The sequence below is a fragment of the Ochotona curzoniae genome, unplaced genomic scaffold (genome assembly GCF_017591425.1).
Source record: "Ochotona curzoniae isolate NIBS_2020 unplaced genomic scaffold, NIBS_Ocur_1.0 contig_43, whole genome shotgun sequence".
In the NCBI taxonomy this organism is placed as follows: domain Eukaryota; kingdom Metazoa; phylum Chordata; class Mammalia; order Lagomorpha; family Ochotonidae; genus Ochotona; species Ochotona curzoniae.
Window position 1 is genome coordinate 31279599 of NW_024466218.1, and position 20923 is coordinate 31300521.

A 20923-nucleotide genomic window follows, 5' to 3' on the forward strand; every position below is an offset into this window, starting at 1 on the left:
CTGTGAGATAAATCCTGGAGCGACTGGTTTTCATATCCCTTCCCCAGACTTGGCTGCCTTCAGCCCCTTCAGACTCATAGGCTTGCAAGAGCATTCTATGAGTTCATAGCAGGAATCAAAGTCGGTAGAGGGTGGCATGTGTTGGCAATGTCAGGTGTATTCACACAGATTCATTCTGAAACACCCCCCCACCCCTATATTTAGTCTTTCAGATTTTGTTCTCAATCTTAGAGTACTGATGTGGAAATGTTCTTGTGCTACAAACCTTGATCCTGCCCTGTTGAATTTAATGAATTATTTTTGTTTTCCAGTTGCCTGGTGGCACTGTGTACTGCTGGATACAGTTCTTTTAGGATGAACTTGTTCTAAATGACAGCAAAAATGTTGGTGATTGTGGGTGATTTTCTTTAAAAATCGACAAAATGATATTAAATCCGTATGCTCAATTTCAGGTTTTAGGGGCTTCTAGTTCTGGCCAAATGAAATGAGAATAACTAGAATTATCCTACTGTCTCAAACTATGAACAAAGCAGTATATGAACATATATAAAAATGGCTCACAACAAACTGTCAGGCAGGAGAGGACAGTATGCCCGGGTAAAATAACAGCAGGGAACAGAGACGAGCAAAGGAGCTGACCCAAGCAGCTGTTGACATTACCACCCGGGCAGTGTCTAGGTTACAGCACACAGACTGGGCATCCAGGTGCAGAGTATTCTCAACAGCCAAAGAGAAGTTTTCATGGCACCCTAGACACTGAGAAATGAATCAGCTTTCAATCTTTTTAAATGGAGTCTTAATGTTTTTTTCTAAAAATTGTAACCAAAAGTATATACTCTTGTGAGATAGGTACAACGAGACAATATTCACATCTCATTTTGTTCCACTGTTCTGTGCTTTTAAATAGATGGCTTAGTTAAGAATCCCCTGGCCATATCATTACATATTTATGTTATCAATGGCATTACATTCATTATGCTATATCTTCTTGATTGACATGCAAAATTGCAAATGTCATTGACCATTTCCAATCATTCATTTCTAATATTTATATACTTTACCTTTGCTTTGAGTTATCACTGTAACACTGCCTAGCGATCATGTATTACCCCAGAAACCGTCTCCTAAAACGCACAATGAACACACTCATTCTTCCAGCTTGAGTTACTACGGCACTTATCTTTTATAGATGGATCACTGCAAAAATGCCTCCTTGAGTTATCTTCACAAACTTTAATACCGTGATTTTCAGAAAGGGAATCTAGCATAATATTTTAATATTTGCAGCCTAGGTCTTTGAGTTGAGACTGGTAATGTGTCAGTATTGACTGATTCCATAACTGTTTGCTACATTTTTTTCTGCTATTTATTTCCCCATTTCCTGAAAGTTAATAAGAATTAATAGGGGCAGTCATGGAAAATGGCGATATTGGACATTTATTTAAACCTTGTCATATCTAAACATTTTTGATAGATTCTCTGATGTTATTATATATTGAAATGATGAAATCTGAAAATAATAGTTTTTCTTGAAATCCAGATATTCATATGGTCACATGGTATTCATTCAGAAACAAAAATGTTGATATTTTATTTTTCTAGGAGCCACTGAAAGGAGGAATTTATTGTGTAAATACCATACAACTACAAGACATGTATTTGTAGTGAAAACAACTAAAAGAAACAAAAATAAGGAAGGGGATGGTTTCTTGCCAGTATATGTTAAAAAGAAAGTGATGGCAAATTTGGAAATTGATTTGAGCTCTCTGTGTCTATGAGCATACATCATCACCAGGATCCATCGGATATTGATTGTGTCGATTCAGTGTAACATGAGCATGGAGGTTTGGGCTGTCTTAGTAGGAGTGGGAAGCACAGAGAGCTTCCAGGAAGAGTGCACTGTGTTCCATCGCCCAGGTAACCAATTCACTGACCACTTGGGGTGAGTCAGAGGGAGCACAAAACAAAAAGGCTTAGATTGTAATCATCTCATCTAGTACTAACATCTCTAAGTGGCATGGGGTATCAGTATTATCTTGAGGTCAGTCTCTTCTCAGTTTTCTGTCTGACCAAGTCTGTTTAAAACACTAAGTTCACCTTTCACAAAATCATGAATGTGTAAGTGTGTGTGTGTGTGTGTGTGTGTGTGTAAATCAGGTACAGAAAATCTCCAGAAATGGATGGAATTCTTTAAACCCTTTCAGAGGGGTCATTTATATATTCAGTGGCAATTTAAAAAAGTTATTATTTCTATTGGAAAGACAAATATACAGAGAAAATGAGACGCAAAGAAAAAGATCTTCCCTTTGCTGGTTTACTCCCTAAGTGGTCACAATGGCCAGAGCTTAGTCGATCTGAAGCCAGGAGCCAAGAGCTTCTTCCAGGTCTCTCATGTGGGTGCAGCGTCCCAAGGCTTTGAGCCAACCTCTACTGCTTTCTCAGGTCACAAGTGGGGAAGGGAAGTGTAGCAACCTGGATTCAAATTGGCTCGCATAATATGGATCCTGGTGGATGCAAGGTGAGGTTTTAATCACTAGGCCATCACACTGGGACCCAGTGGCTACCTTTGAGTTAGCTACGAAGTGCTTGGCCAGAGAACCTAGAAGGGGATAGTGCAGCCTTCCAGGACTTTATGGACAATTGCTTCGTTACCCTTTCTACTGAGGCACTGAGTTCACACATCGGCTAGCCTGGCTCGGTCACCCTCAGTTTTGGTATTCTGTTTTCCTAGTACAGCATACAGAAAGAGGCTGTAAAAAGAATGAACTCATAAATGCTCCTTCACCTGTCCAGGATTTTGAAGACATTGAACAAACACCAACTTTTTCCTTAACTATTTCTGTGCTTGCATTTCAAGCTACATTTCCTGAACTTAGACATGCATATGTATATCATCTGCTGCTTTAAAAAGTAAAAATGAAAGATGTTTTTCCCTCCTATCTGTTGTGTAGCCTTAACTCAATGACTCTTATTTCCCTAACGACTGAAAGTGATTGGTTTCTCCATGATTTTTAATATATTTTTCCATCTCCCTCGAGGACTATGAGAATTACCTTCTTTTGTGTCTGATTCTGTGAAAGGCACCTTCAAGGTCCGAGGAGGCAAGGTGCTGCACGGAACACAAGTAATCTCATCACGACGCACCCCAGGAATATTGCAAGGAATATTTAATACTGTCTGTGAAATATGGAGACGTCCTCAGAGGACAGGTGTTACCGCAGTTTTCCTTCTGTATAACCAAGCTTTCTGGCTCATAAACAAACAGGCCATATATATATTTTACTTAGTCATTTTTTTTTCCTTTGCAAGTAACGTGTCTGGGCCTTGAAAGATGTCTGAAGTAAGAAAGCAAAAGGGAAAATGTTTATTTAAAATGCGGTTGAATAAATTTGACCATTATTTCTCCAGCACAAAGGGAACTGACATGAAGTTAGGAGCCATAGTTCATCTATGACCCCAGGTTATTGTGGACTGTTAGGAGAGTGGCAAAGCTTGATGAACTTGAAGAATGTCTGTGCTAGGCCAGAGACAAAGGCAGTGAGCCTCTATTTCTACATAAAGCATTAAATTCTGATTACTGGAGTTCCTTGTGGATTGCATGATTGCATTGTTTTTTGTTATTTTCTGATTTCTGCACATAAAATCCTCCACAAAAGTTTGCTGAATGAAAATGAAACCACTTGTATTTGTGTCACACTAGTCAGATCCAGGGCTTGACATCCGACAGGTGCTTATGTTCAAAAGACAACTACAAAGTTGATAGCATTAAGAACTTGGGAAAACAATAAAACTGTCAAACTATGTCCTGTGGACCAGTTCTGAATGGCTGCTGTGCTGAAGGGCCTGGGGAAGCGCCCCATGAGGTATATTCTAAAACTAAGTGCGTGAGATTGTACTTCTGCCTGTCAAGTAGAAATGGGTTCACATCGCGGGTCCTGCTGTCTTTGAGGGAACACAACAGGTAGCCCTGTGAGTCACCAGCTGACCTGAGGCTGAAGGCCACATAAGTCTAGTTCCACCCTGCTCAGGCGGGTGTTAGCCAAGCTTGCCATTTCAGAAATCTCCGCCCAAGATGGCCACTCCCTAGAGGCTGAACAGCACCTGCGGCATTACTTTGAGAGGCCTTGTGTGAGAAGTCATCTACGCCTGTTATAGACAACTTCAGGACTTGGGTGATGACATTTGATTTATTCCTCTAGATACAAAATAAAAGTAAGCTGCAGCAACAGGAAGCAAGGAGAGGCAGTTTCACAGTGGAGAGGCTGGCTGCTTTTGCTCCTCCTTTGCTGCTCATTTCTTGCTATTGTAATCTCCTAAAGAAAATCAACATTTAGGAAGTTATGAACGCAATAGAGAACATTCTCAGAAAATCCAAAAACAAAAAGACTTACAGATTTGAGGAGATTCACAGCTGAGTGTCCTAGGCATGTAGCAAAGCTTTCCCAGCAAAAGCATCTGTGCTGGTAGAAAGTGTAAGAGTCTGACAAGTATGGTGTTTACGGGGATGGATAAACTCAGGTACAACTGCAAAAAGACAGGCCTGAGAGGTAAATGCCTGGACATTGTCCTTTAAAAATTGGAAGTAGAAAATCTATGTCGTTTGATTTCCTTTCTTTAGCAGTTGTTCAACAGCCAAAGCAAACACGTTTAGGTAAAGTTGACTTGGCTCTCAAGTTATCTTCTCAGGCGTAAGTGGACGGTACTTGTGATAAACCCCACAAGCATCCTACACGCTCTGCCTGCCTGCTGGAAGGCTGCGGAGGCTGGAGCAGTGATTGAGTCAACGGGCACTGAGCACAGAGATCATGCAGGCCATTGGCTCTGACTCATTGCGTCAGCTGTGGCCTCTATTCTTGCTAATTTCTCTCTGTGCATCTACAGTTCTCCAATCGTGAAAGTACATTATGCTTTGTATTTCTCTCATTTAAAAAATAACCATGGTAGTTTTAATACCATTATTTTTAAAATCCACTTTGAGTGAATGCGAACATCTTTTCATTTATTTTTTATTTTCCTGCTTGATTGTGGTTCTTTAACTTTTTCTTTGTTAAACTCCTTATTTAGTGTAACAATTAAGGCTCTGATTCTAATATAAATTAAAAATACTACACCATAAAGACCTCAAAATATTAAATTTGGAAAAAAAACGACCCTATTAATCATCTTGGAGTAAACCACATCTGAGAAGTTATTTTATTTTTAGGATTTTTTGTAAGAATGATTTAGTATTCATACACATGACTGTTGTGCGATGACAGAACAAATTTAAACAGGTAAAAACTTTAATGAATAAGGGAGAAGCATGAAATATCAGTTATTGACTGAGTAAATGAAAGGACAAGGTAAAGGATATATGCTGTTTTATGACTTGAATCAATTTTTAATATTGCAAAAGAGTAATGAATTTTGCTGCTGGTTTGTCTACAAAATACTAGAGAATTGTCCCCGTATATCATTGGAAGCTACAGTATAATAAAGCTGCATAAAACCTAGGCCAGAGCAAAGATGCTAAGAAGAATCATTTGTTTTCCTAATAGCTCTATTTCAGCAGACCATGGCCTTACCCAGAAGTGCCCCGTTAGCAAAGCTGTCATTCTGCAATTGTCTTGGTGTAAGAGCGATGACAGAGCAAAGAGTTCTGCATGTACTGTAGAATATAATTTTTCTTTTATTTTTGAAAGGACTCATAATTTGTATTCCATTTTCCCTTGGCTATAATGGACTGAAGTTTGATTCAAGGTAAAAACTCATCCGAGTATGGAATTATACACGGGAGAAATATTTACAAGAAGCACTATAATCTTTACAGCTAGAGAACATTAGATTTTCTTCTCATTTCCAGACCCTTGAAATTGACACACTGAATATTTCTTTTTCCCCAGGTCACAGTATAAGAATAATATCATTTGGCTTACAAATTATACCATGGGAATTAAACTTTGTGTGGCACCCAACCAAAGACACAGCCCAAACATCTTCAATGCCTTTGGGTTAGCAGGACCAATGAGAGGGGCATATACGAAATTTCGCTCCCTGTTGGAAATCATTTGCAGGTTCTCAAGGCCTTGGAGTTCATTCAGGTTCCTGGCTCTGGCTCATGAGGCCCTACAGGATCCTGCTCTGGACTCTGTCTGAGACCTGATCCTGCATTACATATTTCTTTCCACCACTTTCCATGTATGTTTTGCTTTTTAAGTGTCCTTGGTACACATCCATCTTGTGCCCTTCTTGGTGGTCAATCAACAGCTTAAAAATACTCATTTTTGATTGACTCTGTATCTTCCCTTCCAAAGGTTCTCACAGACACTCCATTACAGTGCCATAATTACTTCTTTTGCTAAAAATGCTTGCAGGCACTAGAGCTTTGGGGTAGTAGGCAAAACCTCCACCTGCAGCACCAGCACCAGCATTCCAGATGAGTGTCCCGGCTGCCTCACTTCCAATTCAATTCCCTGATTAATGCATGTGAAAAGCAACAGAAGATGGCTCAAATCCTTGAGTTCTTGCACCCATGTGGGAGATCCAAAAGAAGCTCCTGGATCCTGGCTTCAGATTGGCTCATGACAATTCAGGGAGTGAATAAAGAACAATTCAAAAGCAATTACAAGTAATTTTAACATTATTTTTTAATGACACTCATCTCCTGGTTAGATGGGGCACCTGTGGGGTTAGGGTTCTTGCAGGTCTCCTGATTTCTATTTGGTGTGGGCATTGGTTCATCCTTGCCGTACAGATGAGCCAATGACCAAACTCACTGTAGTCCCAGTCTAACAATGAAATGAAGCAAAGAAAGTTCAGTCCTATTGTTTCTAACTCATTCATGATTTAATTTACCATGAAAAGCAGTATCAAAGAGTAGCTTAATCTCTTTGAAACAAAGAATTCAGATAGGGAAAGCAAAATTTGGATTTTTTCCTTTCCTTTTTGTACCATTAGAGCCAGAACCCAGGGACTGGGATGTTTTTACTGTAAACATTGATTACATCTCCCAGAGTGGATCATTTAACATGAACTTCCACACTGAGCCTATAGGTCTACTGATTTGTGAAGTCTTTGAAGTTTCTTGTGAATGCTTCCAGGCTGTCAAAACATCAAAAACATGAGATAAATATGTCATTCAAGGAGTTCAGCAATATCATCTTTGTCATTAGCTTTTCTAAAATATACACTGATTTGCTTGAGATTCAAAGATTATTCAAATCCTTCTAATTGTTAGTGCTGCCTTATTGGCATACTGATTCCATAATAAAATAGTACATTAGGTGAAATAAAACAATGAAAGACCCAGAAATTTCTTAATGAAAAATACTTTTTGAGGATGGACAGCATATTTTTAAAACGCAATTTTCTGCTGCTAGTTTCTCTTCTCCTCATGCTTAACATTTCCATAGCTTAATTGATTTTAGGGTGGAAAAGGAAACAATAAAAGAAAATGAGACATGTTTATGTTTTTGAGATAATTTATTGTATCCCAATTGTAAACCAAAAGATTTGGAGGAAAACTCATGATTTAGAATGTTGGATTAGAACATCTGAGTTTTCATGAAGACTTAGAGAATCTGTCATAGAATATGTAGAGGTGAAATAAAAGAATTAAAAAGGAATGGAAGAACGTCCAATTGAAAATGAGTTTATGAAATATTAACAGCAAAGATCTGGTAGGATTAATTTAAAATTAAAAGTATGGAAAGACTTGAATATAAAATATTGTAGAAAATGAGAACACATAATGACAGATAATTTAAAATATAAAAGGATAGAAAATATTATGAAATATCAATTTGTGGAAGCTTACTCAAGATTTTACAAAAAAAATGTTTTATTACAGTTCAGTTACAGTGTTTGTGTGGTTTCTACACTAATGAAATGCTTTGCCCAATTAGATGGGAGAAAAGTCTCTTTAGGAAGTTGAAAATCCAAGATCAAGCAATCCCTGGTCTAATCAGGGTCCATGTTGGGTCACATTATCATGAAAGGCACCAAACGGAGAGGCAGGAAGTCAGACTGACTCTGGAATCCCATAATCCCTTTTAAGGGTGTACTCTCCGATGGAATAGACCTAATCGTTGGGCTGCACCGCGTTAAAGCTCTGTAAGACTTTTCCTGGGCTCCGCACGGTGGCCTGGTGGCCTGGTGGCTGAAGTCCTGCCTTGAAAACATGCTGGGATCACAGCTGGGCGCTGGTGTTAGTCCCGGTGGCCCCACTTCCCATCCAGCTCCCTGCTTGTGGCCTGGGAAAGCAGTCAAGGAAAGACCAAAACTTTGGGACCCTGCACTTCCTTGGGAGACCCAGAAGAGCTCCTGGCTTCGGATTGGCCCAAGCTGTTGCGGCCGCTTGGGAAATGAACCATGGGAAGGAAGATCTTCCTCTCTGTCTCTCCTCCTTTCTCTATATTTGCCTTTCCAATAAAAATAAGTAAATCTTTACAAACAAACAAACAAACAAACAAAGCTCTGTAAAACTTCTCAACACCACTATTCAGGAATCACACTCTTGATATGCAAACATAGACAAACCCATAAGGGACAAACTCAAGCAGTCTTCAAATTACAGCAAGTACTCCATTCAAATTTATTCTTCCAAGATTCTGAGCTCAATATTCATCTCATCTTGTTCCACTTTTGGGAGAACATAAGAAGTGGTCAAACAACAGTAAATAACATGCTTTTGATGGCTCCCTGAATCACCTGTGCCAAAGACATCTTTAGCATTTCTGTGTTCCAAGGGTTGAATTGTCCTTATAGAACGAAATAAATTTATCGTTAGTAAGCCCATTAAAATAGATGCATTTATTGAAACTGTGTTTAGTGTACATATCTTCCTATTAATGATAGGTAATATCTAAAGAGAAATGTTGACAGAGGAAAATTCTATGGGTGAAAACATGGATGTGCTGTATGAAGGAACACTTGGTAATGAGAAGAGCAGATGTGAAGCAAGGGAGGAACAAAAGACTTGTGTCAACATCACAGCCCTTTGGATGCCTGGCAGTTTAAGGGAGGAAACAAAACTAAAGAAGGAATGAGATGCACAATGCTGAAAGAACAGCAAATGGAAGAAAATTCCCTCTGTACTTTGTTTAGGGTAGGTTTAATTCTTGTGTGTTTTACTGGAAGAGGGACTAAACTAGTAGTAACAAGAGTTGAGTGGCTTTTGATTGCTGTTGGATCTATGTAAGGACTTGACCTCTCAACAAACTAAAGATGTTTATGAAGACTCCCAAAGGATTCTTAACATTCTTAACATCCTAACATTCTGTTTCTATACATTTTAATTCACACACTGGCATAAAGCTGCCGGTTTCTTGTTCTCTCCTCAATAACCAAAGCTCTTAGGTTCCAGATTTCTCTGTTATTTCATTGACTTTGCACTCATGCAAATTTCTATCCCTTAAATTCTGCAAGTGACGAATGTCACCTGGTCAGTTTCTCTTTTTTTGCTGTCTCTTTGAGTTACTAGTTAAATGTATGTATTTTCATTAGTGCTTTAAGAGTCAGCAACTGACCCCAAAGCAGCTCTTCCACAGAGAGGCTCAAAAACTTTTTAAAACCTAGTGAAATTCATGCGTGCTTCTGTAGGAGAATATGCAAATGATTTTCCTATTGAATAAATATGGTTCCATATCCAATTTCAGCTTATAAATAGGGCGCTGTCAATAGCGCAAGTACTAATTAAGCTTCTGTTCCTTACTCTCATGGCGACAGGTAATTGTTTATTACCCTCAATATGTTGCCCTGCCAGGTTGAATTCTGTCTATTTTGCAAAATTTATTGACTAAGGCTTAGCAGGTGTGTGAGAAAAGTAAGAGTGAAATAGACCCAACAGATATTTGTAATATTTAAGCACATTATCTCCCATTCTCAGGCACTAATGGAAGGTGGAAATTAAGTGGAATTCAGTTTATGAAAGAATGGCTCCACCTGATAATGGTAATAAAACACGATCCGAGTGGATGCACAGGTGAATCTTTCCTTGAAATGCCATCATTCACACACAGATGAGATCAGAGTACCAATGACAGCACATGCTTACATGCTGGCTCATTTGTGAACGTGACTTATGAACACATCAAAGACACACTGCTTCTGAGGGCCTCCCATGAAAACGTTACAAATGCCACCAGATATTTCTTGCTGTTTTCTGTGATTCGGCTCTTAAAGCGTGATGCCACTGTGCCCCTCACATGTCTCCCCCTCTTTACCTCTGGGAAGATCCTTAGAGCAACACACATTGTGGAGTGGTGTATTGTGAAGTCATGGGGCAGAAAATGAGGAAATGGAAACAAGTGTCCCCCTGTCTCATTCTCCTGCTCTTGAACTGTAACTGTAGTATAAAGTTGGGCTCTTCTCTGTGCAAGAACCTCACTGTGAAACCATTTCTTAACCTGTTCAATTTAAGAAAATTGGAAAAAATTTTTTCTTTCACCAGGTCAGTGTGAGAATTTGAAACGCACAAGAAGGTGCACATCAGATCGGGAGACGTGTCTGCTGGAATGATCAGTCTGGATGTCAGTGTAAACACCTCCTAAAACTTCTTCCATTGCTCAAATGTAACCACACGCATGAAACTGCAAAGAAATTCAGCAATAGACATCGTAACGCTACAAGTGCGGCCAATTCTTTATAGATCTATGAAGTGGTTCCGAGCTGGGCCAGCTGCTGTGCCAATCATGAGGTCAAGCTGACCTAGATTGTCATGAGGCATCGTGGTTGTCCTGGGTGACATATGATAGGCTTTCCCAACATTCCACTCTTAAATCTATCACACATACTTGCCTGAGAACTGGTCGTGCAAAACGTCAGTGCAAACACTGTAAAAGTTTGATTTGGTACTAAATTCATCATTGGGCACAGGCATTATGTCCTGGCTGGACTATGGCTATTCGGAGAGTGAGACTGTGAGCAAATTCTCTTCATACCCTCCCCCTTGTATGTCTCCTTCTTTCCATTTCTGTTGAATGTTGCTGTTCTCCATTGCAGATATGCAGTCCTCTAAGCATTCTTTGAAAGTGTGCTTGTATGTTCTGTTGATTGGTAATATTCTGCTCTCCTACCCTGCTCACTCCTGAACTCCTACCTTGCTTTTCCCTAATGTGGATGATTGGCTGGCACAGAGATAATAAGGTGGAAATATTATTAAAAGAGATTATTTCAAACAATAGATGATATGTCTTATCGTGGAACCTTCAGAAAACAAAGACTCTCTTGTTTTAATCTACTTTAATTTACCTCTTTTTGCTGAAACTGTTTTTTTTTTTCACCCTAAGGAGCTCTAGTATATCATAAAGATTAGTAATTAATTAAAATCAAAACACAAATGATAGAAAGAAAAGATAATTTCAAAAGTCCATAAACACACCAGATTATAGAATTCTGTACAAATAGGAGGGATGCTACCTTAAGTATTTGGGAAACTCCACAAGGCACAGTGGCGTTAAGTCGGAAAGAGCAGCGTTAGTTTGTTCCAAGAAATATATGTAATAGCTTTCAGCTGGTGTCTGGAACATTGTGTACCTGTGTTTATAGAAAAATCTCTGACTGAAATTTAAGAAAAATAACCCAAGCCCATCTGAGTCTATAGGTGATCCAAGATTTCACTCGGGGTTGTGGAAGATTTTTATGTCTTAGATTGTCAACAAAAGTGACTGTGGTTTATTACAGACATCATAGTTGGAAGGCATCTTTCCCTAGATTGTTTTGTGTTCAAACAGCAATATTTCTGACCCTCTAGGAGTGACATGCACTTTGGATTACTGAACTAGAGAAGCCTCTGGTCTTGGATAGAAGGTTGAGATTTAGTGGGCAATATATTTGCTAGCTTTTTGAAAATTAGAATGTCATTTTTGAACTTTATCAGAAGGCATGCTGGGTAAGCAGCATAAAATTAATGAACTTATAGTTACACCTCATTTTTAAAATTTGACTTAGCTAGAAGGTTATAAATCTATTTTTAAAATAACACTGATTATAAATTCTTAAATTTTATTCGTATATGCAATGAGAAACACTAAACACACTACATATTTCTATTCAGCTTTGCTTACATAGGTACACACACACACACACACACACACACACACACACACACTGGCTGGCTATGTTTGTCCAACAAGGAAAAAAATACCACAAGTAAGTTTGGTGTGCTGTAACCATAGAATTGCTTACTAGTATTAATTAAGATACTTTAATTAAAGTTATTAATGGTTCCAGCCAATAGAAAATGGATTGAATTTACAAAGGATTCGTTTTATATGCTGCATATCTTGCATTCTATAGTGCATACCTATCTTTTGTCCTGCTTAGGGAGCTGTGCTAACAAGATCATTGATCCTTTTTCATGTAGGACAATTAGTGACATTCTGCTGGAAATTGAGATTGCAATCTTGATCTTCACCTGTCTTGGAAATGTTTGTCACTTGTCATACGAATCTAGAGGTGAAAGCCACTGCATAAACACAATAAACTGATAAGAAAAGTCACAGAAAGACATCCTGCCAATAATTAGCTTGAAACAGATAGTGTGGAAACAGGAAGGGATGTTAATTTCTCCCAACCTTCCCAGACATCTTCTAGAAAATGAAGATTATCTCTTAGCATACAGCATGTGATATGCAGAGACAATATCACGGTGAGCACATGAGAGCTCCTCTTGGCACTTAATCTGCTACTTTTCAAACACCTTTCACTGGAGTGCGACAGCTTCCACTTGGCTTACCTGTAGGAAAGTTTGGAGTGTTTGTAGGTTTCCTATTTTTAGGATGCATTAAAACTTTAAATTATTACTCTGTTTTCAACTTTGTGGTTCTTGTCGAGTCATACATCTGATTTTTAGAAAGCTACAACAACATCTAACCCAAATAATCATAATTGGCTACAATAGTAACATAATGTAAATATTCTACAAAGCCAATGCTGAATGCATATGAACAATAACTAAAATCTTTTGCATTTTTATTGAAGAAATCATTCATACCAAATACAGTAGATAATATTTTAGGAAATGCATGTATTTTATATTCTGCAAAAACCTTTTGATTTTACTTTTTTCAGTAGACACCTGTGTATGGTGAACATATTTTATATTATTTCTCTCCTTTTCCCCCAAAAGTTATTTTGGTACCTGTAGTAAAATGCAATAACATTTAAAAAAATCAGTTACTCTTATATATTGTACATAAGAAGGGCCCCTCTAGACAATGTGGAACTATATATTGTTGGCTTCAAACTGTTCAAATAGTTAGCATATATTGTGCCTATCATAGACTTAGTAATGTGTAAAATGCTGAAAGTCAGAGATACATTTAGTAAGTTTATTACCTGCAGTAACAAGCAAAATATGTAGGCTTTATCTGTGGAGATGGTAAAATATTTAAGAAACATCACTTGGAGTGGACGGTGGGAACCCCCAAATTGTGTCCACTTGTATAGCATTTGTGAATGTGAAAGATTCACAAAATCATCTTATAAAAATAAGTAAGTTAAAGAGAGAGAGTGTGTGTGTGTGTGTGTGTGTATGTGTGTGTGTGAGTTTCCTTGAGGGGCAGGGATTGAGAAAGAAAAAATAGAGGGAGAGATAGATGGATAGGTACCTTGATGATAAATAGATAGATAGATAGATAGATAGATAGATAGATAGATAGATAGATAATAGATAGCAGACAGACGGTTAGAGTGTTCCTATCTATTGGTTTTTTCCCCTAATATCTGAAGTGCCTGGGGCTGGGCAGGGCCAAATGCAAAAGCTGGAAAATCAACCCAGGTCTACCTATGTGGCAGGAATTCAGTTTTCTGAGGCATCACTGCGGCCTCTGATTCTGTACTGGTGGAAACTGGAGCAGAAGTTGGGGTTTGAAGCCAGGTACTGGGAAGTGGCACGTGGTCATCTTAACCATGAGGCTAACCACAAGCTCCTAAGTTTAAGGTCTTGAGTGTTGAGCCTACATTATGCAAGTCAGTCCTAAGTCCGTGACAGTGTACTCATAAGAGAAAGGAAGGTACCCATCACCCAAAGAAAGAGATGAAGATGGGGAAAATCTGCACAAGCAGAAACCGTGGGCATCTGGAACCGCCCCAGGATTCCTCCCCTGGGGATCCAAGGCAGTGGAGCCTTACCACACCTTAATTTATAGCTTTGATCTTCAAGATTTTGAAAAAGTAAATTTCTGTTTTTTTTTTTAAGTAATTGCATTTTTGGAATATTTAGGGAACCAATCTTAATTGTTCATATTTTATTTTAATTGAGCCCTTCCTACAACTAAACCTTTTTAAACTCATAGGTGATGAATATTTGCTTAAATCAATTTTAAAACACCTTTTCTTCCACAACAACTCAACTATGTCTTAAGTTCTTATCTCACTTTATCTTTTCTCATCTTTTTTTTATGCATTTATTCTATGGATTTCATTATCCCTTATAATATGAGTGTTTTTAAACCTCTACCTAGAAATGTCTTCTAAGTTCAGGTGCTACTTGCTGTTGGATATTGTTTTGTAGGCACAGGCTGCTCAACTCAAAAACACGATTTTATTCATGTTCTATACTGTGTTGCAACTTGATTTTTTTTTATTTCCCGACTTGATGGAAACGCTATAGAAAGGTCATGTACACAAGAATGAAATCACAGACCCATTTTCCCAACTTGCACTTGGTTCTCTCCTTGCACACAATTGTTCTCACTTCGCTCTGGACTCACTGTCCTGTAGTCTTTCCTTGCCTCCGTCCCCAACAGCTGCTGTCCAGTCCTCTGCCATAGTCAATTGACTGATATTTCCTGCATAACGGAGGGTCTGTCATGGAAAGCTCAACTAGAAAGCTTATCAGAGGGGCAGCTTGAACTGTCTGAGACAATTGGTTTCTGATGGGATCTCATCTCCCAAGGGCCTCTTGATATTCACTTAATATTTGTTAATAACACATCATCTCCTGTTTTGTTTGGCTAATGTAAAATACCCTTAAAAACATTATTGCTTTTAAAAGGAGGGAGGCAAAACTTGTTCCATTTTGCAATCAATTTAGAGGTGGGCTATAATTGGCTATAAGTTTAAGGAAATAGAGAAGTTTCATTGTTTATATTTGCTTGCTATATACTGAACTGTAGAAATGGGAATAAAATAACGTTTTCTTGACTCATAAGAAGATTTTCTACTCACACTACCTCCATGTCTTTCAAGAAAGGTCGTCATCTTCCTATTATCTCTGTCCCAAAAGCTCATTCCTGATTTAGCTCCTCAAGCTTTATTAACAAAAGGCACTTTTATAGTCCCACTGGTATTATTGCTCACTTTCAATTAGGTGCCACATCAGGAACCAAAGGGTCACCTACTCCTCATATCAAACCCTGGAAGCTCTCAGGAGTTCGTTGACAAGAGGATCCTTCTTCTAGGGTGTTGTGAGAAACATTCCTGATTCTTGAGGCATGTCCAGCATCACTGTCGACGTTTGTTGGCAGGTGACTCGAGAGCGGAATTGCACATCCTTTGCTAACTCATAGCACATCTATGTCACTAGGGTGTTTGCCATCATTTCAACTCTTCAGAATCGTGTTTCTTTACTACTTCCTGATAGTCCTTCTCCAGATCTGTTGGATTAGTTTGTTTCCACTAAATGTGTGTGTTACAACCCGGGCTTGATTTCTTAGAGTTCAAGAATAGGCTCATTGTATTTTAAAAATGGATTTTATTAAACAATATAGTGGTATTGAAACATTTAACAATTATTTTAGCATCCTTTAGATTTCATAGAAAGAACAATGCATGCATAATTAATGTATATGTAGTGAATTATATAGGATTACAGAAACAGAAACACCACACAGTGAGCATTTTCCCAATACAGGAAGGCTAGAGGAGGTGGTGTTGTCGTGGGGCAGACATCACATATAGGTGCTGGTTCTAATTGTGCATATTCTACTCTTGATCTAGTTTCCTCCTAATGACCCTGAAAAAACAACAAAAAAATGGCCAAATTGTTTGGGTCCCTACCACCCAAACGGGAGATCAAGATGAAATGGCTTGCTTCTGTTTGGTTCTTGGCTGTTGTGGCCATTTGGGGAGTGATCCAGTGGATAGAAGATCTTTCTCTTCATCTCTCCCTTTTTTAAATCTGATCTGATTCTGGAAAAAAAAGTAAATCTTAAAAAAAAAACTGTTTCAAATGACTGTGATCATGCCTAATACAATAGTGATCAACATAATTCTTCCTTAGTTCCTGGCACATGCATGTACTTACTATACTCATATTCTTACTATACTCATATACTACACTCTTATATTCTTACTATGCTCATAAGAGGCTGGCAAGAATATGAAAAAGTTCAGAAACCAAAGACTTAAACAGTAGCAATCCGGACATCAAATAAGCCCGGCACTTCTAGAGAAGAAACTTCTTACTGGATCCAGCATACTTTTGTAATATATGAGCAGCCAACAGCTAGTTCAAGTAGGGCATTCTATTATCATGGTGGGAAGGGATGCTAGAGAGAATTCCTTCAATTAGTTGTAAAATTATAAAGATGACATTGGAATTTGAAAAGTTTCCTTTTGTGCCTAATATTATTTGCTTTTATAGTGGAGATCCATATTACCTGGGGTGACATTGAACTGTCAGCTACTGATAACACTGTGAGCTGAACAGCTTGTAGAGCCAGCAGAGCGAAAGCATGATCACCATTTGGGGAGAACTCGTTGGAGTAGAGAGATTGTCTGGAGAAACCAACCGGAGGAGGGAGTTTACCACACACCAGAAGAGGGTCTTTATTGCTGAAGTTTGAAAGCCGGCGGGGGTTAAGGTTGCTAAAAATTAACTTCTTTAGCTTTTATTTGCCCGAGTGAAAGTCTGGTAGTCCTGTTGTATTGGAATAGTTAAGTTAGCAATTGTCCTCGAGAAATCTCCAGGTGAGGTTTACCAGTGTTGACTATCTTTTCTCCTCTCTCTCAGTGATACTTAATTTTTTTGTTTGTTTTTGCAGACATGTAATTGTCTAGTTTGAACTATTGTAGAAGCTTAGAGTATCATTAAGTGAGATAATAACACAATAATATATTAACATCACTGATGTTAGTATTTTTGTCACAATTAATGAACCACACCCAGTGTCAACTTTTTAAAATTAAAAACCTTTTATTATTTTCCTTCCACTTGCAAAACTAGAACTCATTTTAAATCTTTCTTACCTCATGAAGTGCAGATGTGGTCCAGGTTGTGCATTTTTATTTCTTTTTTTTAATTATGTATTTTGATACATAAGAGGTAAAGATATTGAGAAGCAGAGAGGTGGTCCATTTCCTGGCCCAAATGGAGATAACAGCCAAAGGAAAATATTTAGCTGAAGCCAGGGACTGGAGCTGAGGCCAGGACTCCCACAAGGACACTAGGCGCTAGGCACCTGAGTGATGGAGATAGCACTTGCTGCCTCCCACTGTGTATGTCGGTAGGAAACTTGAACTGGAAGTGGATCTGACACTTGAACTCTGGTGTCTTACTGGGGGATGCAGGTGTACCAAAACCTTACATGCTTCATCAACACTGACTCCTAGTTGATAAATTTGTAATCACATCCTGACCACAAGGATCCTGCCCGACTGTAAAGCACTTTACATTGTTGTGGTATCTTAAATCTTTCCAATGGAAATTTTTGCTTTGACTACAAGCCATTTTAGGCAATTTAAACTTGTATATGTCTGAGACTTCAGAACTTCCATGGAAAATGCACATTATGAAAACCTAGGAGTTGACTCAGTTTTCATAAACACAAGCTTATTTTTTATTCTGTCTCCATGAACTTTTCAGGTATTCTATGTATCTGGAAGCAAGGTTGATTAATAAAGTTCCCATTTTGGTAAGACCTAAGACAAGGACAGAGCCTGGGTAGACTGATGCGTGAAGTGAGGAAGGGATTGCTGGTGCACAGGGGTAGGTTTAAGTTCCAGGTAGACCGGGAAAGTCTGCTGTGCAATATCATGAGAGAAGCTTAGTGTAGTGTCACTGGCAGGCAGTCTGCAGTGTGTTATCCCATTCAATCCTCACCTGAGCCTTGAGAGTTACACTTCAATCTCGTAAGGAAGAACACCTGTGTGTGTGTGTGTGTGTGTGTGTGTGTTGCGATGAATAGAATCTTATGTTGCAACACGTGGATTTCTATCCCCTTTCTGCCACTTAACATGTGTGTGACCTTAAGAAAACGGATGAACTTCTGTGCCTGTCTTCTCTTGGGAATGATAATTGTTTTATATTAAGCAGATACATGCAGGGGATTTGGAACAGCACCTGCAGTACCTGCTCAATCCACATTCATTGTGGTTATGAAGCCTTTCTTTCTTTCCTTCCTTTCTTACTTGTCATCTTCCTTCCTGTTTTCCTTCCTTCCTCCATTCCTTCTTCTCTCTTTTTTGGTATAGATGTAGAACCTGAAACTTACATCGTAAAACTTTATGAGGATTATGCATTTATTTATTGACAGAATCTGGATATTAGCTTAAAATTTTAGGACTTCACTGGAAAGTATTAGAATTTCATTGCTTCATTGCTTCTCCTAATTAGCAAAGAAAAAGGTTAAGTTAAAAACCCAATTATTGTGAATGAATTTGATTAACTGGTATTTTATTTATTAAATGTTTATTGACCAACTGCTGTGTATCAGACATTATGTTAAGGACATGGAATATTATTTTAGGGTAAGAAAGATAAGGGGATATAGGGGGAAACTAAAATGTAGCAAATAAAATAAATTGTGTAAGAATCAATTTCAGATATGTGAAAAGTGTAAAGACTTAAAAGCATCCTTGGGTTATGCAAGCCTAACAATTTTAAATGGTGGTTGTGATTTATTTCCCCCTGTAACATAAAGATGCATCTGATGTGTTTTGATCTTGTTTCTCTTCCTAACACTTCTTCCCCTCAACTCAACACCCCTTCACTGCTTGAAATAAATTAATTTGCACAATCATTGCTTCTAGTTGCTCAGAGCATTGTTCCTGGTGAGAGGTGGTAAGTGGAGAACAGTAAGAAAGCAAACAATTCTCTATCGCACCCAGATCCTTCGCTTAACTCTTCTAAGACCTGGCGCTGCTTCCTAAGCCAGACAGCACCTAACACTAACTGTGGTGTCCTAGGGCCAATCCCCTAAGCCCCACTTCATCTGTGTTTTCTTTACTAAGCAACAAGCACAGCAGCCTGAAGTGTCTGTGTGATATGTAAATGATGCTCTGAGTCATTTTTTTGTATTCCGTTTGGCACTGGGAGAGCAGATTCAGGGCTGTCATCTCTGCTAAAAGATATCAAGCCTCAGATGTCAAGGTGGATTTTCAATTTAATTCAGAAAAGCTGGATATTTGCTCCCTGGCTTTACTGATTTACATCAGTTTGTCTGATTTATCTATGATGATGCAAAGCCTGTTGTTGATATTTTCACATTACAGAATCTGAGGTTAATCAGTCTTCAAGGACGTAAGTTTGAAGTTCTAGGGGTTGAGCCACGCATGCACAAGTGCATACAATGCTAAGGTAGTGAAGTGAGTAAAGGGGATCTGGCAGGAAGGGAGAGGAGCAAGTCTCTTGTACTGACAGAGTCAGAGCTCTGCTATAAAGACGCAGCTCCAAGGATGCCCTCGCCAGTGAAGAAGCAGCCATTGTGCACAGTAGGACTCCAGCTCTTTTCTTATGCACGTGCTTTCCATGTTCTTTCAGGTTAAATTGCAGGACATAGTGCAGGGATAGTGTGCTGCACAGACACTTCAGTGTGGAGTCCAATTCTGCTCACATAGCTGGAGGTTGCACTTCTGAGATGCTGCAGAGGGGCTCTTGTTGCAGGACACTGGTCTGTCCTTGCCAGGCACAGATGTTCACTGGGGAATACTTAGAAAGCTATTCAGTGGTGCAAGGGCCTAAGAGTGAAAGAATACTAATTCCAGCATGGAATGCCTCAACGAAGGCTAAAAATTGATGGCGTGCACTTATGGAGGCAGGATAGATATACTGTTTTCTCACCGGAGTTCTCTGATATCTGAAAAGCTGATTCTTGGGATTCCAGGCATATAGACGTGGCATGCCCTTACCTGGGTGAAATACTTTCTCAGAACTGTTATTGGGGTGGCAAGACTGCGTGTGAATATTGCCAGGGAGATGTCCACCATGGCAGCTGTTTCCAGTGGTGGCCATGTGCATGGAGAAAAGGGGATGAGAAAGCTTAGAATGTATGTGTTCAATTATTGATGTCTAACATATAGGACATGTCACTTTCATCTATTCCATGTTATTATAGGGAATCCTAGGAATGTAACTGGCAGACAATTCTTTATATTTCTCTTTTGTGTTCCAGAAGGTCCTTGGGAAGAAATTCACAAGACATGTACAACTTTTTGAAATCTGCATTGTTCAACAACTTTGGTAGTTGAGTAATTAATTATTCCCTGCATTCCTCTTGGCTGAGTAGGACGATCTCAGTGCCAGGATTGTAGAAACATGTTTATTTTCTTTCTTAAGGACAGAAATTGTAGTGTACATTTGTGTTGTCTGTATACATGAATGCAGTGTGGTGATGCTTTAGCTGTGCTGTTTTAAAGTCAAGTCCAGGGTCTGGCACAGTGGCTTATGGATAAATGCTTTCCTTGCGAGTGCTATATGGGCACTTGTTCATATCCCAGCTTCCAGGTACTGTTGAGCATCCAGATTATTTTTTAAAAAGTCAAGTTCAAATGGCAGATGGGACTACAGTTTAATTAACTTTCAATGCACACTATAGAACTGAAGTTGATTACATGTGCTCTGCTCTCTTGGCTTGCACATATCTGAGTGTACAGAAATGAAACATTTACTATCAACCTAGAAAAGCAAAGAACAATGTAGCTGAAGTTGTGCTCAGCAGCTCATTGCTGAGTGGGTGTTCGACACAGAGTTTAAGACGCCATTTACATTGCACACAAACCC